Source organism: Stenella coeruleoalba, assembly GCF_951394435.1.
Source record: "Stenella coeruleoalba genome assembly, chromosome: 20".
NCBI classification, from domain to species: domain Eukaryota; kingdom Metazoa; phylum Chordata; class Mammalia; order Artiodactyla; family Delphinidae; genus Stenella; species Stenella coeruleoalba.
In genome coordinates, this window is record NC_137166.1 from 22,622,040 (window position 1) to 22,648,327 (window position 26,288).

The following is a 26,288-nucleotide window of genomic DNA, read 5'->3' on the forward strand; positions in this document are numbered from 1 at the left end:
ATAATGTTCTCCTAATACGATTGTACTTAGTCCCTCATTCCATGCTGAGAGAGTCTAGGCCCCTTTTTATGCCTGCCTGTCCCACAGCCTGGAGTGCCCTCCTCTCTCACTTCCATCTACTCCACTTTTTCACATCTTCACAATTTAGCTTCTTCAAGAATCTCACCCATACTCCTGTCATCCAGTGACTAGTCTATGTTCTTCTAATCTGCTTTTTTATACCATCCTATAGTTACTTTCCAATAACACTTACTATAGTTCATTTAGTTAGTTTTTTTATAAATCTACTTCCCCTATCAGATTGTGAGATCTTTAAAGGAGAAAAACTGTCTTCTTACTGAGATTTTATTTCTTCATTGCATGAATTACTATATACTATTATATTTTTATTTCCTACTAATCTTCCTTATGAGAAGGTTTGTTTCATGATGGTAGGGTGTTTGTTTCTGTGTTCTATACCATAACCTGAGAATCTAGAATTTTTTGTCACATAGTAGGCACTCAATACATATTTGTGGACTAAACGAATAAAGGCATCATGCTTACAGAAATTAGTATAGTGCCTGGTTATGTTAGTTACTCAGAAAAGCTGTGTTGAATTTAACAATTTTTTAAAAATTTATTTGTTTGCGCCGGGTCTTAGTTGTGGCAGGTGGGCTCCTTAGTTGTGGCTTGTGGGCTCCTTAGTGGTGGCATGCATGTGAGATCTAGTTCCCTGACCAGGAATCGAACCCAGGCCCCCTGCATTGGGAGCGTGGAGTCTTAACCATTGCACCACCAGGGAAGTCCCTGAATTTAATAACTGAAGAAAACAGTGATGCAATAATATTAGCTATCATTTGGAAATATATAGTTTGCAATGATATATGCAATATTAGTTATCATTCAGAAGGATCACACAGGGGCAAAGTTTAGAGATGATGAAGATGGTAAAGGAAGTTCACAATAAAGAACAATCTATTGTAAAGGCACAGAGGCATGGAAGAGCCTGGCATGACTAGGAACCTATAGCAAATGATGCAAGATGAAGACAGAGTTACTAGAAAACACTGGAGAATTCAAAGACGGTGAGAAAGTGAAAGGGCTGCTGTGTCATGTTAACAAGTCTGCATGCAGGACTGCAAAAAGCTATGGAGCCATAGCAAATTTTGATCAGTCAATTAAGGGGATTTGTTTGTGCTCTGAGCAGAAAGTTGGTTGTCTATGGTCTGGGCTCCTTCTCTCTGGAAAGAAAAGTCAGCCTCTCTGAACTCTGTGCCTGGAATATAGCCCAATATAGCTCACTGTCCAGAGCAGAGCTGCAAGGAGCCCTTAGGGCATATTGAGCGGCAAATTACAGGAAGCAGGTCTTTAGAGTGACCTTGAAAGGAGCCACATGTGTTGCTATCTTATGGGTGCTTGGGATCACCTAAATGTTATCTGATAATACTACTTACTTCCAGCAAGGAGCATTTATATATATATAAATATATATATATATATTTATGCAGCTCCTGTGCCTCAGAAACAAAAAGCACCAGCACTCCCCTCTGCAATTCTAATAGAGACTGATGAAAGATTATTAGAACCTTTAGTCTTGGGAGGGTCTTAAAAAGTAGGTTAAGGGCTTCCCTGGTGGCGCAGTGGTTGAGACTCCGCCTGCCGATGCAGGGGACACGGGTTCGTGCCCCGATCCGGGAAGATCCCACATGGCGTGGAGCGGCTGGGCCCGTGAGCCTATGGCCGCTGAGCCTGCGCGTCCGGAGCCTGTGCTCCACAACGGGAGAGGCCACAGCAGTGAGAGGCCTGCGTACCGCAAAAAAAAAAAAAAAAAAAAGTAGGGTAAAATAAATAGGCTTTTCTAGGGCAAATGAGTATGAAATACTTTGCTATCACTGAGCCATAACTGACTAAAAGAGATTATTATAAGAGTTTCCAATTAAGTTCCATGGACGCTTCTTATTGGTACAGTACTGTGTAGGTACAGGAAGAGGAGTGAGGGATTAGTTGTATGACTATATATATATTCATATATATAAGTGTGTGTTTACATAAATGTATTAACATATGCATTTATATTTATGTTGACATATAACAACATATATAATTCATTCTATATTATATAAATTATAGATTAATTAGAATATTCTGATGCCATGACTAGCAGTATAAAAATATTAAAATAACAAAATTCAGAACTTGTAGTTCTTCTTTCAGAACAGCATTCAACTCCCCATCAAAACAATTCTGATGCCAACTACAAACACTAGATAAAATATACAAATAAAATACCTAAGGATTTTGAGGAAAACACAAAAGCAGGCATACTGTGTGCTGTAAGGGGGCAGGAGGCTGTAAAAGTGACTGGCATGAGGATGATAAAAGCAAACCACACTTACACACACCATAACAAAATAGCTGAAAAGCAAAGGTAAAGAGAAAAGAGTCTTGAAAGCATCCAGAGAAAAATAACACATTATATATAAGGGAACCATGATTTGAATACTGTAGATCTCTCATCAAAAACTATGGAGGCCAGAAGAGCAGACAACAATGGAACTGCATTTTTTTATTATTGAACTTTTTATTTTGAGATAATTTTATCACCTGTAGTTGCAAAATATAATACTCAAGATCCCATGTGGCCTTTCTCCAGTTTTCCTCACTGGTAACACTGCAAAGGGATAGCAAGATATCACCTGTAGCTTATTAACATTGATACAGTGTAGATGCAGAACGTTTCCATCTCCACAAGAATTTTTCATGTTGTGCTTTTCCAGTCACACACACTTCCCTCCCACCCTCACTTCCCCATTAAATGCTGACAACCATTAATTGTTCATATTTCTGTCATTTCAAGACTGTTATACAAATGGAATCGGAGAGAAGGTAACTTTTGAGATTGGCTTTTTTCACTCAGCATAATTCTCTGAGATCATCCAGATTGTTGTGTGTGTCAGTAGTATGCTCCTTTTTATTGCTGACTAGTGGTCTATGGTATGGATGTACCAGATTTTATTTAATCATTAACACGCTGAAGGACATAAAATTGTTTCCAGTTTTGGGCTGTTATGAATAAAGCTGCTATAAACATTCATATACAGGCTTTCATGTGACCATAAGTTTTCATATCTCTGGGTTAAATGCCCACTAGTGCAATTGTTGGGTCATATGGTATTTGCATATCTTCTTTAAAAAAAAAAAAACCTTCCAAACACTTATCCAGAGTTGCTATACCCACTATACATTCACAGTAGCAACATGAGTGATCCAATTTCTCTGTCCCTTCACCAGCATTGTGGATTGTCTTTTTTTTTCTTTTTCTAGCCATTCTGATGAGGATAGAATAATGACGTGTGGTTTGATCTGTATTTCCCTAATGGATGGTGCTGATGAATATATATTTTTTTTAATTTTTATTGGAGTATAATTGCTTTACAATGTTGTGTTAGTTTCTTCTGTACAACAAAGAGAATCAGCTATATGTATACCTATATCCCTATATCCCCTCCCTCTTGCGCCTCCCTCCCACCATCCCTATCCCATCCTGCTAGGTGGTCACAAAGCACGGAGCTGATCTCCCTGTGCTATACAGCAGCTTCCCACTAGCTATCTATTTTACATTTGGTAGTGTATATATGTCAATGCTACTCCACTTCATCCCAGCTTCCCCTCCCCCCACTGCCATGTCCTCAAATCCATTCTCTATGTCTGCGACTTTATTCCTGTCCTGCCCCTAGGTTCATCAGAACCATCTTTTTTTAGATGCCATATATATGTGTTAGCTTTATTTTGATTATTTACCATCTGTTTATCCTCTTCAGTGAAATGCATTTTCATATTTTTTGCCCGTTTTCTAATTGGACTATTTATTTTACTATTTGGTTTGGACAGTTCTTTATATAGTCTAGATATTATTTGCCTATGTGATTTGTAAATATATTGTCCAATCCTGTAGCTTGTTTTGAAAAGAAAAATGAGTAGGTTTTGTTCCCCCCTTTTTTTTTAAATATTAAAAAAAAGAACAACTGAGGCTTAGGGAGGTGAGATGTCCTCACCGTTTACACGAAAAGCAAGTGGCTGAGATGTGGTTTGACTTTAGTTCATTGTTTATTCCACCTCACAGTGCTTCCTTATGCAGAAGTCTTTTATTAAGCGATAGATGGGGAGAGTCTACTTTCCATCACAATTCTAGGTATCACCTGTAAAAATCACGCCCCACCCACAATCTGAGTAAATTCATATCAAGAATACTGGGTACCCAAACCTGTATGCTTGGTTGAAATATGTTCTTGGTTCCACTATTTTCAAATGTCTAAATTAAGGGATCTGATAAATACATTCTACAAATCATTAGTTGCTAATAACATAAACTGGTCCTGACAAAGACAGCTATTTTCCTAAATATTTTATATCAAAAGCAAGATGCAGAATAGTGTGCACTATATGATACTAGTAATATAAATATATGTGTACACACTTTTTTGGCAGAAGAAATTTTCATGAAACTTTTAAAATGATGTTTGCTTTGGGTGAAAGGGAGAATTTCACTCCTGTTTCTATGCTCTTTGGATTTTTTTCAAACTGTATTTATGAATGACTGTTACTTTTAAAATATTAGGAACATAAATAAAAAGATAAAACACTGCATATGTAATGAGCAATAAAGAGTAATTTCATTTCTTAGCATCTGAAGTTTTTAGCATAAATTTCCCTAAAATATGTGTTTCTGTTGGGTGAACTTTTCCATGACTATTGGGACAGAGGGTAGCAATGAGATCCATAGGAACTGGCATGTTTGGTGAAAACTAAACATTCAATTTATAAATGAAGAAATAAATTCAGAGTGATCAGTAAGTTGTTCTAATTCACGCATCTATTAAATTACAGAGCTAGAACCTATACCTAGATCTGAATGACTCCAAAGCCCCTGCTGTTTCATATGTCCCCCATTCATGAACCTTTAATCTGGGGTAATCTGGTTCCTTTCAGTAACTTCATCAGTGGCTCAATTCCCTAGGTATCTACAACTATCCAGCTGATATAACTTATAAGAGTCTTACACGTTCCTTTTACAATGTGCCCAGATTCAGTCTTTTATTTTAGCATCCCCCCTTTTTATAACTAAAATTACATCTTGTAAACATGTAATTTCACAAATTTATTCTCCTCCAAAGTCATCTTAATCTGATGTAGTTTCAACATATTTCTTCTTTCTGTAGTAATCCAGACAGGGGATTCATATATTCTCTGGACATTAGATGGAAAAATACAAAACTTCTACATTGAGTTATACCTGGGAGAACTGCCCTGTTGCTAACAGGCAATGGCTCTAACCTCTTTTCATTTTCAAACATTTCTTGGAGTAGAGGATAAAACACTGATCCCATCTGCCTTACTGTGGTTTTCATACTTAACGGTTTTATCTTAGATTATGTGGGAGAGCCTTTACAACTGTTTTTATTTGAAATTAATAATTGTGAAACTGATATGTATCATTTTCCTCATTGTATGAAAAAGTCAGTTCAGAAGGATTAGGTGACTTTTCGGAAACAGATAGTAGAACTCGAAACCTCTCTCAGTCCTATTGATTGCACGTTCAATTTCCCCCCAAATATATCATTCAAACTTTATTGTTAATTTAAGATTAAAAGTTGAAAACAAAGTAATGCAATTGCTGGACTACGTATTACATATATGGAATATCTGTTTAGACTTCATGGCGTGGACTTTATCTTTGCCTCACCTAGCAGATTGCTTTATCACAAGACTTTTTAGGAAGTCAGAGGTTCAGATTCAGCAGAGGTCTGCAACTTACCTGTGTTTATAACCTTAACCTATAATAACCTTTGAAACTAAATTCATTCTTTAAAAAAAAAAGTAAAATTTAAATCTAAATAGCTTTTCCTTTACATTCAAGTTCTTTGATGTATCCGCATCCCAAATAATTGGAAATAGATTTCAGTTTATTATCTTCAACTTCAGTTTATTTTCTCTCTATCTTTACCAGATGGAAATGTCACCAGATAAAGATGTTAATCACATGTGATGTTAGTGTGAGAATGACAGGTAATTATTGCTTTAACTCAAGTGGTCACACACTAATGGATTATTGAAAATCACTGATATCATTATCCTAGACCACCAGGAAAAAGTGATTCAGAAATCCTGTATTAGACTGGCTGGGAGGAGGTATGCAATTACCCTCAAGGATGAGATATATATCATTGTCACTCCGGGCTCTTAGAGTGTGAACACAGAGAACAACACAAATCAAGGGAAAGTAAGAAATAACACTAACATTTGAAATGTATGTACAGTGTTTATGTGCTAAGGGAACTAAACTGGAAGATTTCTTGATAAAATATTATCACTTGTGTTTCCACTTACATGTGAAACATGGCCTCCACATACTTGTTGGAACCATTATCTTGTATACAGCTCACCCTATGAACTTTGGGACACAAAACTGAATTCACAGACATCTGGAATTAGAAGGAAATCTAAAGATATGCCCCTTCAATTATGTCATTCGATGAATGACACTGCTCTGTAGCCCCATCCTTTTATTTTTAACTAATTAATTTTTATTATTTTTTTACATATTTATTAGTGTATAATTGCTTCACATTGCCGTGTTAGTTGCTGCTGTATAACAAAGTGAATCAGCTATACGTATACATACATCCCCATATCTCCTCCCTCTACGTCTCCCTCCCACCCTCCTATCCCACCCCTCTAGGTGGTCACAAAGCACCCAGTTGATCTCCCTGTGCTATGTGGCTGCTTCCCACTAGCTAGCTATTTTACATTTGGCAGTGTATATATGTCCATGCCACTCTCTCACTTCGTCCCAGCTTACCCTTCCCCCGACCCGTGTCCTCAAGTCCATTCTCTACATCTGCATCTTTATTCCTGTCCTGCCCCTAGGTTCTTCAGAACCCCTTTTTTTTTTTAAGATTCCATATGTATGTGTTAGCATATGGTATTTGTTTTTCTCTTTCTGACTTACTTCACTCTGTATGACAGACTCCACGTCCATCCACCTCACTACAAATAACTCAATCTCATTTCTTTTTATGACTGAGTAATATTTCATTGTATATATGTGCCACATCTTTTTTATCCATTCATCTGTCAATGGACACTTAGGTTACTTTCATGTCCTGGCTATTGTAAATAATGCTGCAATGAACATTGTGGTACATGACTCTTTTTGAATTATGGTTTTCTCAAGGTATGTGCCCAGTAGTGGGATTGCTGGGTCATATGATAGTTCTATTTTCCGTTTTTTAAGGAATCTCCATACTGTTCTCCATAGTGACTGCATCAATTTACAATCCCACCAGCAGTGCAAGAGGGTTCCCTTTTCTCCACACCCTCTCCAGCATTTATTGTTTGTAGATTTTTTGATGATGGCTGTTCTGACTGGTGGAGGTGATACCTCATTGTAGTTTTTTTTTTTTTTTTTAAGATTTATATTTTTTAATATTTATAGTATTTACTATCTTTTAATTTTTTTTTGGCTGCATTGGGTCATTGTTACTGTGCGCGGGCTTTCTCTAGTTGTGCGAGCGGGGGCTACTCTTCGTTGGGGTGCTCGGGCTTCATCATTGCGGTGGCTTCTGTTGTTGCAGAGCAAGGGCTCTAGGCACGCAGGCTTCAGTAACTGTGGCATGCAGGCTCAGTAGTTGTGGCTTGCAGGCTCTAGAGTGCAGGCTCAGTAGTTGTGGTGCATGGGCTTAATTGCTCCATGGCATCTGGGATCTTCCCAGACCAGGGCTTGAACCTGTGTCCCCTGCACTGGCAGGCGGATTCTTAACCACTGTGCCACCAGGGAAGCCCCTCATTGTTAGTTTGGATTTGCATTTCTCTAATGATTAGTAACGTTTAGCATCCATTCATGTGTTTGTTGGCAATCTGTATATCTTCTTTGGAGAAATGTCTGTTTAGGTCTTCTGCCCATTTTTGGATTGCATTGTTTGTTTTTTGATACTGAGCTGCATGAGCTGCTTGTATATTTTGGAGATTAATCCTTTGTCAGTTGCTTTGTTTGCAAATATTTTCTCCCATTCTGAGGGTTGTCTTTTTGTCTTGTTTATGGTTTCTTTTGATGTGCAAAAGCTTTCAAGTTTCATTAGGTCCCATTTGTTTCTTTGTTTTTATTTCCATTTCTCTAAGAGGTGGGTCAAAAAGGATCTTGCTGTGATTTATGTCATAGAGTGTTCTGCCTATGTTTTCCTCTAAGAGTATTTATAGTGTTTGGCCTTACATTTAGGTCTTTAATCCACGGTGAGTTTGTTTTTCTGTATGTTGTTAGGGAGTGTTCTAATTTTGTTCCTTTACATGTAGCTGTCCAGTTTTCTCAGCACAAAATATTGAAGAGGCTGTCTTTTCTCCATTGTATATTCTTGCCTCCTTTATCAAAAATAAGGTGACCATATGTGCATGGGTTTATCCCTGGGCTTTCTATCCTGTTCCAATTATCTATATTTCTGTTTTTGTGCCAATACCATACTGTCTTGATTGCTGTAACTTTGTAGTATAGTCTGAAGTCAGGGAGCCTGATTTCTCCAGCTCTGTTTTTCTTTCTCAAGATTGCTTTGGCTATACAGGGTCTTTTGTGTTTCTATACAAATTGTGAAATTTTTTGTTCTAGTTCTGTGAAAAATGGCATTGGTAGTTTGATAGAGATTGCATTGAATCTGTAGATTGCTTTGGGTAGTATAGTCATTTTCACAATGTTGATTCTTCCAATCCAAGAACATGGTATATCTCTCCATCTGTTTGTATCATTTTTAATTTCTTTCATCAGTGTCTTATAGTTTTCGGCACACAAGTTTTTGTCTCCTATAGTACGTTTAATCATAGGTATTTTATTCTTTTTGTTGCACTGGTAAGTGGGAGTGTTTCCTTAATTTCTCTTTCAGATTTTTCATCATTAGTGTATAAGAATACAAGCGATTTCTGTGTATTAATTTTCTATCCTGCTACTTTACCAAATTCATTGATTAGCTCTAGTAGTTTTCTGGTAGCATCTTTAGGATTCTCTATGTATAGTATCATATCATCTGCAAACAGTGACAGTTTTACTTCTTCTTTTCCAATTTCGATTCCTTTTATTTCTTTTTTGTCTCTGATTGCTGTGGCTAAAACTTCCAAAACTAGGCTGAATAATAGTGGTGAGAGTGGGCAACCTTTTCTTGTTCCTGATTTCATTGGAAACGGTTTCAGTTTTTCACCATTGATAACGATGTTGGCTGTGTGTTTGTCATATGTGGCCTTTATTATGTTTAGGTAAGTTTCCTCTGTGCCTACTTTCTGGAGGGTTTTTATCATAAATGGGTATTGAATTTTGTCAAAAGCTTTTTCTGCATCTATTGAGATGATCATATGGTTTTCCTCTTCAATTTCTTAATATGGTGTATCACATACATTTATTTGCATATATTGAAAAATCCTTGCCTTCCTGGGATAAACCCCACTTGATCACGGTGTATGATCCTTCTAATTTGCTGCTGGATTCTGTTTGCTAGTATTTTATTGAGAATTTTTGCAACTATGTTCATCAGTGATATTGGCCTATAGTTTTTTTTGTAACATCTTTGTCTGGTTTTGGTATCAGGGTGATGGTGTCCTCGGAGAATGAGTTTGGGAGTGTTCCTCCCTCTGCTATGTTTTGGAAGAGTTTGAGAAGGATAGGTGTCAGCTCCTCTCTAAATGTTTGATAGAATTTGCCTGTGAAGCCATCTGGTCCTGTGCTTTTGTTTGTTGGAAGATTTTTTTGTGTGTGTGGTACGTGGGCCTCTTACTGTTGTGGCATCTCCCATTGCAGTGCACAGGCTCCGGACATGCAGGCTCAGTGGCCATGGCTCACAGGCCCAGCCGCTCCACGGCATGTGGGATCTTCCTGGACTGGGGCACAAACCCGTGTCCCCTGCATCGGCAGGCGAACTCTCAACCACTGTGCCACCAGGGAAGCCCATGTTGGAAGATTTTTAATCACAGTCTCAATTTCAGTGCTTGTGATTGGTCTGTTTATATTTTCTGTTACTTCCTGGTTCAGTCTCGGAAGGTTGTGCTTTTCTAAGAATTGGTCCATTTCTTCCAGGCTGTCCATTTTATTGGCATATAGTTGCTTGTAGTAATCTCTCATGATCCTTTGTATTTCTGCAGTGTCAGTTGTTACTTCTCTTTTTCATTTCTTATTCTGTTGACTTGAGTCTTCTCCCTTTTTTTTTGATTACTCTGGCTAATGGTTTATCAATTTTATCTTCTCATGTTTCTTCCTTCTTGAGTTAGGATTGTATCACTATAACCTTCCCTCTAGAACTGCTTTTGCTGCATCCCATAGGTTTTGGGTCAACATGTTTTCATTGTCATTTGTTTCTAGGTATTTTTTGATTTCCTCTTTGATTTCTTCAGTGATCTCTTGGTTATTTAGTAGTGTGTTGTATAGCCTCCATTTGTTTGTATTTTTTACAATTTTTTCCTGTAGCTGATATCTAGTCTCATAGCATTCTGGTCAGAAAAGATACTTGATATGATTTCAGTTTTCTTAAATTTACCAAGGCTTGCTTTGTGACCCAGGATATGATCTATCCTGCAGAATGTTCCCTGAGCACTTGAGAAGAAAGTATATTCTGTTGTTTGGGGATGGAATGTCCTATAAATATCAATTAAGTCCATCTTGTTTAATGTATCACTTAAAGCTTGTGTTTCCTTATATTTTCATTTTGGATGATCTGTCCATTGGTGAAAGTGGGGTGTTAAAGTCCCCTACTATTATTGTGTTACTGTCGATTTTCCCTTTTATGGCAGTTAATATTTGCCTTATGTATTGAGGTGCTGCTATATTGGGTGCATAAATATTTATAATTGTTATATCTTCTTCTTGGATTGATCCCTTGATCATTATGTAGTGTCCTTCTTTGTCTCTTGTAATAGTTTTTACTTTAAAGTCTATTTTGTCTGATATGAGAACTGCTACTCCAGCTTTCTTCTGATTTCTATTTGCATGGAATAACTTTTCCCATCCCCTCACTTTCAGTCTGTATGTGTCCCTAGGTCTGAAGTGGATCTCTTTTAGACAGCACATATACGGGTCTTGTCTTTGTATCCATTCAGCTAGTCTATGTCTTTTGGTTGGAGCATTTAATCCATTTACATTTAAGGTAATTATCGATATGTAAATTCCTATTACCATTTTCTTAATTGTTTTGTGTCTGTTATTGTAGGTCTTTTCCTTCTCTTGCTTTTCCTGCCTAGAGAAGTTCCTTTAGCATTTGTTGTACAGCTGGTTTGGTGGTGCTGAATTCTCTTATCTTTTGCTTGTCTGTAAAGGTTTTAATTTCTCTGTTGAATCTGAATGAGATCCTTGCTGGGTAATCTTGGTTGTAGGTTTTTCCCTTTCATCACTTTAAATATGTCCTGCCACTCCCTTCTGGCTTGCAGAGTTTCTGCTGAAAGATCAGCTGTAAACATTATGGGGGTTCCCTTGTATGTTATTTGTTGTTTTTCCCTTGCTGCTTTTAATATTTTTTCATTGTATTTAATTTTTGATAGTTTGATTAATATGTGTCTTGGCGTGTTTCTCCTTAGATCTATGCTGTATGGGACTCTCTGCATTTCCAGAACTTGATTGACTATTTCCTTACCCATATTAGGGAAGTCTTCAACTATAATCTCTTCAAATATTTTCTCAGTCCCTTTTATTTTTTCTCTTCTTCTTCTGGGACCCCTATAATTCGAATGTTTGTGCATTTAACGTTGTCCCAGAGGTCTCTGAGACTGTCCTCAGTTCTTTTCATTCTTTTTTCTTTATTCTGTTCTGCGGTAGTTATTTCCACTTTTATCTTCCAGGTCACTTATCTGTTCTTCTGCCTCAGTTATTCTGCTATTGATTCTTTCTAGAGAATTTTTAATTTCATTTATTGTATTGTTCATCACTGTTTGTTTGTTCTTTAGTTCTTCTAGGTCCTTGTTAAACTTTTCTTGTATTCTCTCCATTCTATTTCCAAGATTTTGGATCATCTTTACTATCATTATTCTGAATTCTTTTTCAGGTAGACTGCCTGTTTCCTCTTCATTTATTTGGTCTGGTGGGTTTTTACCTTGCTCCTTCATCGGCTGGGTATCTTCTCATTTTGCCTAACTTACTGTGTTTGGGGTCTCCTTTTTGCAGGCTGCAGGTTCATAGTTCCCATTGTTTTTGGTGTCTGCCCCCAGTGGCTAAGGTTGGTTCAGTGGGGTTGTGTAGGTTTCCTGGTGGAGGGGACTAGTGCCCGTGTTTTGGTGGATGAGGCTGGATCTTGTCTTACTGGTGGGCAGGACAGCAGCTGGTGGTGTGTTTTGGGTGCCTGTGACCTTATTATGATTTTAGGCAGCCTCTCTGCTAGTGGGTGGGGTTGTGTTCCTGTCTTGCTGTTTGGCGTAGGGTGTACATCACCGTAGCTTGCTGGTCATCGAGTGGAGCTGCGTCTTAGCGTTGAGATGGAGATCTCTGGAAGCGCTTCGCTGTTTGATATTACGTGGAGCCGGGAGGTCTCTGGTGAACCAATGTTCTGAACTTGGCTGTTCCACCTCAGAGGCACAGGCCTGACACCCAGACAGAGCACCAAGACCGTTTAGGGAAGTCTGAGGTCTTCTTCCAGCGTTCAGTAGGTGTTCTGTAGGAGTTGTTCCACATGTAGATGTCTAAAAATTATTTCTAAAAAATATGGTCTTCCATATATTTCAAGTCCTACCAGTTCTCCTTATGAATCAACTTCATGATACATTTTAAAATTTATCAGTTCATTCATTCATTTGTTCATTTACATTCACTTATTTGTTTATTAAAATCTTATAAAGTATCTATTACTATTTGTGACCCAGGCATAAAATTTTTGAACAAGATAGTGTATTAATTTGTTAGAGCTAATACCACAAACTAAGTGTCTTAAACAACAGAAATTGATTGTCTCACAGTGCTGGATGCTAGAAATCTGAAATGAAAGTGTTGGCAGGGTTGGTTTCTTTTGAAAGCTGTGAGGAAAGATTCTGTTCCAGCCATTTCTCTTTGGCTTGCAGATCCCTGTCTTTATGTGCACATGACATTCTCCCTGTGTATCTGTCTCTCTCCAATTTTTCCCCCATCATGTAAGGAAACCAGTCATATTGAATTAGAAGGCCCACCCTAATGATTTTAACTGAATTACCTCCGTAAAGATTCTATCTGTAAGGAAGTTCATGTTATGAGTTACTGGGCATTAGGATGTCAACAAAAAAATTTTTGGAGGGCAGAATTCACCCCTAACAGAACTAAGAACTTATACTCTATTGAGATATCCAAAAATATATGTTCATAAACACTCAAACGTTATCCAGCATGGACTGTGTTCAAAGGAGTTATGCCTTATATGGGCAGAAAGAAGAGACTGGATATTTAACAACTTATTGTTTTCTATCATTAAAAAAAGGCTGGATTGCTTTTTATGGGATAGATAAGTGAAATCTGTTCTGTTCTCTGGCATGCCTGCTCAGATTCTCCAGGCACTGGCTGCCTAATCACACTCATGGGTCCTGAGCTGTTGATTCCTATTATTTTGCAATGAAGGCTCAAAATAGAAAGAATCTAGAACCCTTTTTTTTTACCTCAAAAATACATGTAACATTTTATTTGAAACACCAGAATTACCAGTGCTTTCTAATGATTATTTGTTCATTTAGACTCTAATCTTATTTTAGAAGGATAAAATGTCTATTTTATTTTAAGCGCTAAAATAAAGCAAACAAACAACAATCTATCTGCAGGAGAACACAGAGATAATTACAGAAGAATGTAACCAAAGTGGACCCTGACAACTATCAAGGAATTTAGGCTCTCAATAAGATATAAAAAAGTATCTTTGGCAGAACAAATTAATCTGTATGAGAATTTTTTTTAAAAAAGTAATTGTGTAGACTACTTCTTCTTCTTAGAGAAATGCACCAGATACTTGATATTTTAAGTTCATTTTAATGTTCATTTTTTCTGTATTCTGAAGGAGGTTCACAGTAATGCAAATGTATAATGCAGTTTAACTTACAATACAAATTTATGCTTTTCAACTCTAGAAATATATTTTTAAAAATCAGCAGCATAAACCAGAACATGACCCTGCAGAATTTGGAAGGGATTTTGTTGTTGTTTTTCTTTCCTTTGTTTCTTTTGTTTGTTTAATCACACTCGTAAATATGCAGTGCTCTTTTCAAGGGGCATATAACAGGAATATATTCCCACCACTCTGCTACTTCAAGATGTTCATTATGAATAAATATGATAGAAAGATGTTCCTCCCATCACTCCACCAATGTCACGGTGGCTTAAGATATGCTGAAATCCCAAAAGTTACTATGCACTCAACATCCTCTTTTGTAGATTCCTTCTTTCAGTTTCTGTTCCTGACAGTTTTCAAGAGATAGATCGTATTTTGGACACACTAAAATTTAGCTCCAGGCATCTAAGTGCCTCTTCCTAACCTCCTTTTCCCCTAACTGGTATTCATTTTTATCTCCAAAGTAAAGGACATTCCTTCTTTCCCACCTAACATTCTGAATAAATAGTCTTTGAGGCCTGTTATGAAAGTCTTTCTTAAAAAAAAAAAAGCATATATGTGTGTGTGTGTGTGTGTGTGTGTGTGTGTGTGTGTGTGTGTGTGTGTATGTATTTCAACCTGTCACACTCATACCCAACTTAAAAGTTGTATTCCTCTTTCTTTAATTAGGGGAAAGTCTGTCATTTAAAAGCATGATATCAGTACTTAACATAGATACATCCAAGAGCTAAAATACACAACCTCAAAGGCCCAGCAATTCCACTAATAAATAATCACTCAATGAAAATTCATGAACATCATTACCAAAACACATATACTAGGTACATGCATATATTCAGTCAGTAAGTACAATTTAAGCTGCATGTGTAGGATTATTAAATCTTTTCATGTGCAACTCTCAAGGTGAGGTTAAGGAAACCTTATAGGGAAACAGGAAAGTCTGCCTTTTAAAGAAAATCTGTGTATTGATCTATTGATTCATCATCTATCTATAATGTGCATATGTATGTATTAGGGATGGGGAGTATAGTATTTCCCATCCCATTTCATTTCTACTCTTCATTGCCGTATTTTTAAAAACTAATATTTGCCATGGATTCTGCACTTTCTGCATTTTCCATTCTTAGAAGCAGCCAAACCAGGATTTTCTGCCCTTCATAGTGTTTTAGGCTAAAGTAGGTCAGTATCACAACTGAGAAAAATTAGGTAGGATTAGAAGTTCTGGTTCACATTGAAAAGATGATCTCTAAAACTCTGAAACATTTATCACTAAAGCCCCCTCTAGGACTACATAGAAGAGAGACTTTTGGATGTTAGAGGGGTGTAAATAATATTTTATATTCATTTTCATGGATTCAGGACATAATAATATACATGCCTAATTTTACACACACATATTGTGTAGTCTGTATATACAGTGGAGAAACAAAGATCGATATGGTATATAGTATGTGCTCTTGCACAGCTCTTATTCTAACAGGAAAGACAGATAGGTAAAGAGATAATTATCATATCACAGGGAATCTTAATCTGAAGTTTACTGACCCTTAAGTGGAAAAGGAGACTGTAGCTGACATCTGTGTTTATATCAAAAGAGCGTATTAGCTTTCTAAGGGGTCATGCTATACTGCAAGCACATCATCTATTTAGGGCATAAATATTTTGCCTTGTCTTCTTACCCTCTTAGCTGTAATATACACACACACGCGCGCGCACACACACACACACACGCACACCAGTGAAATGGATTTGGAAAAAAAAAAACAAATCACAGTAGTCCCAAACAGTAACTCAGATTATTGGAACGTTTCATCTGTAACTGGCCTACTTCTAAAATGCTTGCCCAGGATACTATTCAGACATCTCAGCTATCTAAATCCTGTTTATATTTCACTAATTTGGTGAACTTCAACAAAGCCTATTTACTGGCAATCTTCTTATCTGTGCCTTTGGTGAATATTGCTAATGATCAAGAAACTCTTAGTTAGCTCTAATATATGTATGAGATCTTTTTAACTCAATACTCTAGCCAGGCTCAACCAATTGATCTGTGTTGGCTCATAATATGCTACCTGTTGGCCATGGTTTCTCAGTTCTAGGTTTAGAAAAAGCAAATTACACACTTAGGAATTGAGTATGGACTTGAGAATAAATTATAAATGGATTGTCAAGTAAGCATATTCTTTCCACAGTAGAAATTTTTAAAAATGTATATATTTTTTTAGCCCAGGATGTTTGGGGACATTTTTATCTTAGAGGAATGTATTTTGTAAGCACTACCTGCTCTTTACCATTTCCCAAACCTCTGCTATGTGTCAGGCACTGTGTCAGCTCCTGGAGAAATGAAGATGAATGAGGACATGCCCATGACCTTGAAGACCTTGCAATCTCACAATTCAGATAAACCCAATAATTGTGAGATAGTGATAAGAGTACTTGGGTATTGGTAGATATGAGGCACTATGGGGTGCTTAACTCTGTCAAGGAGTGAAGATTTTATTGGAATCATTAAAGGCTACTTTACAGAAGTGACCCCTAAACTCTCTTGAAAGACATTTGGAAGTTAGATAAGAGTGAAAAATGAGAAGGGAGTCCAGGTTAGGCCTGGAGGCAAAAGGGAAATAAGGCTAGTCATGCATTCAGAAAGACCTGAATGCAGAATACTTGTTTGAGCCCACAGATTTACATTCAGCAAAAAAACTTGAGAAAAGTCACTTAAAGCTCTGAGTCCATGTCAAAATTGTATTCCAACTTCCTTCACCTGGAAAAGTTGTCTTGTCTCCAGTTGCTGAAAAATTACATTCTGCAGCTTTCTTTCTCCAGTATTGACAAATGGTTAAATGGAAAGGGAAGTCAAAAAAGCAAATCGATGGGATTTTACACAGTCCTCATTACTAGGTCAGCCATGCCTTCTGTGTGCATACTCAAGCTTGTTTCCTTGCTCTGAGTCAGGCTTTTAGAAGGTTGCTTGCTGGCTGAACTCTCAGCTCAGGGAGACAAAAAAACTAGTTTTCAAAATCTATCTCCAATAAACAAGTAACAGAAAACCTCACACACCAATCTATGATTCTATTTTTAATTATCATCATTAAAGCAAAACCAAGGAAGAACCACGAATTGGCTGGTCATTTCCACTTAAAGAACCATAAAGATTTGCAGCAGGAAGGGTCTTTAAGGCTAATCCATGTCAAACATCCTTTCTCCCTTTATTTTATAAAAATGGAAATTGGTGCATAGAAAAGTCAAGTGGCTTGCCCAAGGTGACAAATCAAGCTAACGGCTGAACCTGAGCTCAGTCCCAATAGAATGTGTTCATAAGCCCAGGCATTCGAATCTGCAGAGCCAGGGAGAATAGTTTATTTTGAATTACAATTTGTTATTTCTTTAAAAACAAAGTTTTTATTAAAAAAAAAAAAACTTTTATGTGACAGTATCACATAGCTGTTTATCTGTGGCTTTCTCTGTGTCTGTGTTTGTTGGGTGGGGACATAATACTCTTCATTCTTTAGCATCTCCAACCCAGTGGTTCTCAAAACTGGCTGCACATTAAAATCACTTAAAAGGCTTTAAAAAAATCAATGTCCAGTCTCTCCTCCCTAGAGATTCTAATTTAATTGGCCTGGCATGGTATCCTAACATCAGTATATTTAAAGTTCCCTAGGCGGTTCTAATGCAAAGTCAGTATAGAAAACAATTGCTTTGACCGAGCATCATAATCAGGATTCAGTTGTCCACAAAGCTGCCCATATTCACATACCACCTTACTGCTAGTTATATATGTTCCTCCTATTGGCTAATATTTAACTTAAGTAAATTTCCTTTTTTTTAGTTTTTTAAAATTTTATTTATTTGCTTGTTTGTCACTAGCTCACAATTATTGGGTTTATCTGAATTGTGAGATTGCTAGGTCTTCAAGGTCATGGGCATGTCCTCATTCATCTTCATTTCTCCAGGAGCTGACACAGTGCCTGACATATAGCAGAGGTTTGGGAAATGGTAAAGAGCAGGTAGTGCTTACAAAATACATTCCTCTAAGATAAAAATGTCCCCAAACATCCTGGGCTAAAAAAATATATATTTTTAAAAAAATTTCTACTGTGGAAAGAATATGCTTACTTGACAATCCATTTGGGTCTTTGTTGCTGTGTTGGCTTTAGTTGTGGCAAGTGGGGGCTACACTTCGTTGCGGTGCACCGGCTTCTCATTGCGGTGGCTTCTCTTGCCGCAGAGCACGGGCTCTAGGCGCACAGGCTTCAGTAGTTGTAGCATGTGGGCTCAGTAGTTGTGGCTCACGGGCTTAGTTGCTCCGTGGCATGTGGGATCTTCCTGGACCAGGGCTCGAACCCTTGTCCCCTGCATTGGCAGGCGGCTTCTTAACCACTGTGCCACCAGGGAAGTCCTAAATTTCTTTTTAAAATAAATTTTATGTCACTCTACAAATGATAAACAAATTATACCTATTTAAAAATGAAATAAACATGATATAACCAAATATTATTATTAAATATTAGATAGATACCATTGCTTATCTGAGATTTTGAGCCTAAAGCCTGTTATTTCTTTGCTAAACTTACAGATAGCATATATAAGGAAAAGGATGAAGATAGTCATGTGACACCAAGACATTCTTCCTGATATAAGTGGATGGATTCACAGAGAAATATAAAGGGCATACTTTTCAAAAAATGCCTGGTCTTTTACAATATCATCTCACTTAATACCAGTGGTAAATGTCCCATGCCTTGATAATCTGTGATTTAACATACAGGAGGACACATGGAATTTTGTCTTTGTTTCTCACATCTGCAAGTGTACCAAGGCACTCACCTTTTGTCTCAGTTTTTCCTGCTGCTCTCAGTGGGCTATGAGCCACACTGCACTTTGGTGACTTCTAACCACATTTAACTCCCTGGGTAGCTTAATGCCTTTTTCATGAGGAACCCAGAACAAAATGGGGTATGGCATGTCCACTCCTCTTATTTCCCTATTCCCTCCAAAATTCCAAAAGCAGCCCACTAGAGTAGTCAGGTATATGCAAACTGCTGTACAGTAGGGTTTGAGAAGTTCCAGGGAATATTCAGATGTAGGAAATGGGAAGTCAGGTTTCTAGCTAAGTTGGCTATTTTCTGCAGTCTCAAGACAGTTAATAAAATAGGTCCCCAATAAGTAGGGGCCCTAGAGGTATGTCCCTACTAGAAAAGGGACACCAATGAATCAGTCATCAAATCCTGAAGAGGAAAATGTTGCTTAAGTAATGTGGAGATGTTATGGGAAGGGCAGTGGCAGACACTACACAGAGGCATGTGTCACATATACACATCACAGTTAGACTCCCGAAACATTTTAGAGAATGAATAAATAATAAAAGTTTAATATCTGGAGAGCCCTAATCAGCCTTCTCAAGGTATATGGCCAGACTTGCCTCCTTGTGTCTGCAGCTAATCAGTTTACAAGGTTAACCATTTCCACAGTCTGTTTTTTTTTTCTTTTGTCTACTTTTTTCTCTCTCTCACTCCCCCTTCTCTGTTTTTGCTTTTGTTATTTGTCCAGACTCCAAAACCATCTACCTCATATATAAACAAACTATTAACAGTTGAAATATCTTCTTTCCTTTGAAAAGACATATGTGTAGCCTTACCCCAGTAGCTTCCACTTTCCCCATACCCACTCTTTATGAAAGGTTCAGCCTCCCTAAACCCTACCCCCTTTACTCCCTTGGGAGTTTATCTGCATCATGAATGGTGCTCAGACAGTCTGCAGGCTTTGGCTAGATGTGCAGGTCTGACGTCTCAGATCCCAGGAAGCAAGGTGGACAAGGGACAGTCAGGGCTACATCTCACTCACAACGGTATCTGTGTCACCACATACCTATATCTCCTTTACAAACTTACCACCAAGTTGAACTGCAGGCTTGCCAGTTCCTCTAACTACTGAGCTTAAGTAAATACTTCACAAGGACACACACTGAACTCATTTCAAGGAAGGGGACAGTCTCACAGTTATCAAGGTACTTGAATCTTCCTTGGATCAGTGGTTCTCAACCTTAGTTACAAGTTATAATCATCTGAGAACAACATTACTAATGACTTAGCTCTACGATATCTTATATTTGCACACTTAGGACAGAGCTTAGCTTAATTTTTTTTAAACATATTTATTGGAGTACAATTGCTTTACAATGGTAATTGTTAATTTCTGCTTTATAACAAAGTGAATCAGCTATGCGTATATATATATCCCCATATCCCCTCCCTCTACATCTCCCTGCCACCCTCCCTATCCCACCCCTCTAGGTGGTCGCAAAGCACCAAGCTGATCTCCCTGTGCTATGCAGCTGCTTCCCACTAGCGGTTTTACATTTGGTAGTGTATATATGTCCATGCCACTCTCTCACTTCATCCCAGCTTACACTTCCCCCTCCCCGTGTCCTCAAGTCCATTCTCTATGTCTGCGTCTTTATTCCTATCCTGCCCCTAGGCTCTTCAAAACCATTTTTCTTTTTTAAGATTCCACATATATGTGTTAGCATACAGTATTTGTTTTACTCTTTCTGACTTACTTCACTCTGTATGACAGACTCTAGGTCCATCCACCTCACTACAGATAATTCAATTTCATTTCTTTTTATGGCTGAGTAATATTCCATTGTATATATGTGCCTCATCTTCTTTATCCATTCATCTGTCGATGGACACTTAGGTTGCTTCCATGTCCTGGCTACTGTAAATAGAGCTGCAGTTAACATTGTGGTACATGTCTCTTTTTGAATTATGGTTCTCTCAGGGTATGTGCCCAGTAGTGGGATTGCTGGGTCATATGGTAGTTCTATCTTTAGTTTTTTAAGGAACCTCCATACTGTTCTCCATAGTGGCTGTATCAATTCACACTCCCATGATTGAGATGCATAACGGGTTTTCTACCCATTGTGCTTTGGAATTATGGCACCTCCGTTATTATTAAGAATCTTTTTATTTATTTACTGTATTTATTTGGTATCCTTAATTTTTCATTTTGGTTGCGGGCAATGTATGGAGCTATACTGGCTTTTAATGTTCTTCTAGATTCCAAAGGAAGAGCTCAAGGAATTATATAATATGTGTGTATACAGACACACATACACATAGACATATGCACGCATATGCATACCTTCTAAAATCTAACAGTGTCCTCTGTTGCTTTTAAAGGTCAATGATCTTATGTGATCTGTTTCTTCAAACTCAACTCATATTCTTTCTCCTTCCTTCTTGGCTCCAAACACCTAATACCATTTCATTTTGTGGAAAAAACAAAGCTCCGTATAGTTTTAAAGACTTTGCTCATGCTGCTCCACAGGCCTGAACAGTCACGCCATTTTATCCTCCCATCCTTTGAATGGTCAGTCATTCTTCAAGTCTCAATTTAAATATTACTTTCTCAAAGGTCCACCAATCTCCCCATATTTCTCTACCACAAAAGCACAATATAAGGTTGATATGAATAACAACAATGTCTTTACAGTATCGCATCTCAGTGTCACAAGCATCTAGCACAGGACAGAAAAGTTTTATCCATTTTTAAGAAGAAAGAGAGAGAGAGAGAAAGGGAGGGAGGGAGAGGGGAAAGAAGGAAGGAAGGAAAGGAGGGAGGGAGGGAGGGAGGGAGGAAAGAAGGAAGGCAAGCGAGCACATTAGTGGAATAAGGCACCTTTCCGCAAAACAGGAAATCTAAAATGTCTTCTGAAAACACAAAAGCAACAAAATAACACTTTATTCTTACAAAGTCATCTAGCTTGAGAACAGAATGTTTTTGAGAGGCAACAGCATATCTGTATAAAGCTCTACACTTCAGTAATGCAGACAATTTTTTACTTATATCCATTATGAACTTAAAATAGTTTTGAATTATTTCTCATTGATTTGATCCTTAATTTATGGTGGTCACTTTACAGTAACGATCACTTCTCTTTTCATTCATATACCCATTCTATAAAAAATACTTTACAGGGCTTCCCTGGTGGCGCAGTGGTTGAGAGTCTGCCTGCCGATGCAGGGGACGCGGGTTCGTGCCCCGGTCCGGGAAGATCCCACATGCCGCGGAGCGGCTGGGCCCGTGAGCCGTGGCCGCTGAGCCTGCGCGTCCGGAGCCTGTGCTCTGCAATGGGAGAGGCCACAACAGTGAGAGGCCCGCATACCAAAAAAAAAAAAAAAAAAAAAAAAAAATACTTTACACTGTGTCATGTGCTATCATATATTTAACAGATATTTTGATAACTTCAGCTAATAGCAGTACAATCTGTTAGCAAATTTGGAGAGTTAAGGACAGAGCGCAGAAGTATTCAGATTCCCTTTAGGGAAAATGAAGGTGGTTGTCTGTTTGATTGAAACATAGGCAAAGGCAAGCTATTTATTGAAAATTTGACATATCTTATGACTCAAAGAAGAGAATTTTGATATTGGCCAAATAGTCATCACAGCTGACTTGTTACTGTAAATGAATGGAAAATATTTATTGGTTTACAGCAAAGTAATGTCTACATTGTATAAAATTTTAAACTAAAATTAAAGCATTCTCATTAGTAAAGTGAAAAACAAAACATAAACAAGGATACCACTCTCAAATATTTTTATGTGGGAAGAGAAGGTGAGGGGGCTTGCCCTGTAAGGACATGACTCCCCTAAGGGGTGCACAGCTATTAAACATAGTGCTGCAATTATGAGAAAATTTTTTCACTTCGAGAAAAAGATGAGTAGGTTTGTGACATACAGAAAAGCAGCTCTATTTTTTGTTTCTTATAAAGAAATTGTACCACTAATGCTTTTTCCCCTTGCCACCTGCCTCTGAAATCCCCTTATCCTCTTCTGATAGACAGACACAAATTGAATTACCAAACAAGCTTTTTTTTTTTTTTTTTTTAAACCTAGGGGCAACCAATTACCTCTTTCATCAAACACTGTCTTGCCACTGCCATCTTGTGGGCAGGATGCTACCATGCAATTCACTCTTCTGGCCAAATCAGGTATACAAAGTTGGTATCTTCCCAGGAGTAAGTGTTAGAAACTGCAAACCAACAGACACTCAAAAGGAACTAGGAGGGGAGGACTCCTGCTGAGCTTCTACTGAATGACATCAACTGAACTATAATGCATATAAAGTTTAGTTCTTCTATGTACATTTTTTTTTTTTTTTTTGGCTGGGTTGGGTCTTTGCTGCTGCACGCAGGCTTTCTCTAGTTGCGGTGAGTGGGGGCTACTCTGCATTGCAGCGCACAGTCTTCTCATTGCAGTGGCTTCTCTTGTTGCGGAGCACCGGCTCTAGGCACACGGGCTTAGCAGTTGTGGCACACGGGCTCAGTAGATGTGGCTCGCGGGCTCTAGAGCGCAGGCTCAGTAGTTGTGGTGCAGGGCTTAGTTGCTCTGTGGCACGTGGGATCTTCCCAGACTAGGGCTCGAACCCGTGTCCCCTGCATTGACAGGCGGATTCTTAACCACTGCACCACCAGGGAAGTTCCTATATATGTATTTTCAAACAACTGCTGTCACTCAGTAGAAGGTCAGCAGGAAAGGCCTCCGTGGCTTCTTTTGAGTGCATATATATGTATACATGTAAGTATACATATATATTTATAGAACATGTTATATATATGCTCATATATATATGATTTCTTAGTAAGTAAACAAGTATTTATTGCAGATTACAAAATAACACATGCGGCAGGGTCCCCATGTATATTAAATTTACTATCAACACTGTGATAATATGAAGCGATATCATATGTTATTTTTAAAATTCTGGGAGGCTATACACCCAAACATTCCTTGTAGTTTGATAAGATCATTGGTGACTGATATATTTCATACTTATAACTGCCTCACCACCTCTCATCTCATCACCTGTCACTGAACAGGGAAGCAGTTCCATTGATACTGGTCACTTGCAGCCCAAGACTAGTTTTGAACTGTGACTGCAGTGTGCAAAGGTGATAATGAAGTCAGAGATGGACTGGAAAAAGAGAAGAGATAGGATATGAAATGACTGAAGGCACCTGACTTTGTCCACAATGTGAAAAGGAAGAAATTTCCAGATCATAGTGTGGTGGAAAAAGGGCTGGGTTGGGTGGCCAAATAACTTGTTTATAATTAAAACTCTGCCTAAGTATGGGTTAATATTGGGAAAACATTTTACTCTTCTGGGAGAGTGTCACCATCGGTAACATGAAGAGATCAGAACAGTTAACTCAAACTTTTCTGAGCTTTTACAGTGTATAATGGTAAAATCAATGCTGGGATGGTTGATGGTTGAAATGGGAGTATAGTTGGCCCAAGTGATTCTGTACTTTGTCTTGGCTGGGTTTCCAGTCATGAGGATATTCTGCACTTACAGGAGGTAACTACTGAAATTGAATGAAGGGCTACTGTGTGCAGAAAGGGGCCTTTGAGAAAGGGGCTGTGGATAGAGCGAATTGTAAGGAATGTGGTACATGCAGGTGCTGGGGTAACTAAGAACTGGAAGACGGATACTAGGCAAACGTGGGAAGCAGCTCCTTTTGTCTTCCATGGCCCCATCTCTTCATTTAGATGTGCAACTCCTATTTCTTATCAAAACCTGATCTCAAAAAGGTATATTTAGCAAATAAAATTAACGTAGAAGTCACTAATGCTATCTTAAAGGGAGGCTTCTTAAGTCAAATGAAAGCTAAAACTTTCAAGCTGCAGGGGAAGAATCCCATCTGGCCGATTCTAAAAGAAATGAGAAAAATATTTTTTGAGGTAGGAAAATTCTACTCCACCTGCTCAGACCAGTAGTTACGAGAGAAAATGTCTATATATCCTCTGTTTGTTTTAGATGCAAGCCTCTTCTATATTTCTACCCAGGGATTTAGAAAATAGGACACAATACATCTATGTTGTCACATGCAATTAGTACCCTGGTGAATTGCTAATGAGTCAACTCCAGCTCCAAAGAGGCATTTTAAATAAACCCAAGAATATATCACATCTTCATAAACTGCTCTTATAAGTTAATAAGTACATACACATGCATACAAAAATGGAAATAAATTCTGGAAACAAGTCTTGAACAGCACCGTATGCAAACTGGGTTAGGTGCTAAGAATGAGGCAAGCAGGAAGTCCCATGGTCCTAGAGGTCATGCAGCTCATTAGTGTAGGATAAGATATAGGATATCTCACTATTACATGGAAGTAAGGAGAACACAAGTTCTGTTCTAGAGGGTCAGGTTAAGATTGGGGGATAAGGGCTTCCCTGGTGGCGCAGTGGTTGAGAGTCCGCCTGCCGATGCAGGGACGCGGGTTTGTGCCCGGTCTGGGAAGATCCCACATGCCGCGGAGCGTCTGGTCCCGTGAGCCATGGCCGCTGGGACTGTGCGTCCAGAGTCTGTGCTCCGCAACGGGAAAGGCCACAACAGTGAGAGGCCCGCGTACCGCGAAGAAAAAAAAAAAAGATTGGGGGATAGGACGGGGAGGATCAGAAGCAGGTGTGATCAGTGATCAGTTCTCACAGATGGGTCAAGTTGGGTTTTGAAGCAACACCAGGATTTTCAAAGGCAAAAGGGGAAAGGATATTTCAGATAAAGGAAATAGTTGGAAGAAAAGCAGACAAATGTAAAAGAAATTTGAGGAAAAAGAGAATACCTTCTTGAGAACACATAATCCTAGAGCGAGCTTCCTAGGAGGTGGCGCTGGAGAGAAAGTTTTGGCCTTAAAGTAATTTTGAAGGAAATTTTACAACTTAAAGAGTTGTCCATAGACTTTTGTAATCAATTATAAATGGAGGTCCCAACCTGAACCAGTTACAATATAAGGAAAGGGGAAATCACACAAGATAAACTACATCTTAAAGTTTTAATACTGAGAATCCCTTTGGATCAGACCTCATTTCAGAGCTGCATCAAATGAAATGGACAAGTGGAACTTTGGAACTGTGCTGTCCAATGGATAAATGTGAGACAAATAATAATGAGTCATATATGTAATTTTCATTTCTACAGTAGCCACATGAAAAAGAAACAGAAAGAAGAAAAAGATGACATTAAACAGCAAATTTAATCAATGAAATATATCTAAAATATAATTTTCCTATATTAAATAACTATACAATTATTAATGAAATAGTTTACATTCTTTTTTAAACTAAGTTATCGGGATCCACTGTGTATTTTACACTAACTGCACATCTTGATTTGAACTGGCCATATTCCAAACACTCAGTAGCCACAAGTGGCTACTGCTTACCC

At 38.1% G+C, this 26,288-nt stretch overlaps 1 protein-coding gene across 3 annotated transcripts in view; it reads left to right on the top strand.

Annotated features, from left to right (window-relative positions):
• Positions 1-26,288, top strand: part of LOC307178519 (uncharacterized protein) — a 232,527-nt gene that overhangs the window by 182,336 nt on the left and 23,903 nt on the right. For 2 of the 3 annotated variants that reach the window (XR_013825203.1, XR_013825204.1), the window contains exon 7: positions 22,958-23,061. The exons of the other annotated variant lie outside the window; for it this stretch is intronic. The gene's annotated coding sequence lies outside the window, so the exon portion shown is untranslated. The remainder of the gene's footprint in view (positions 1-22,957; positions 23,062-26,288) is intronic. 3 annotated transcript variants of the gene reach the window in all.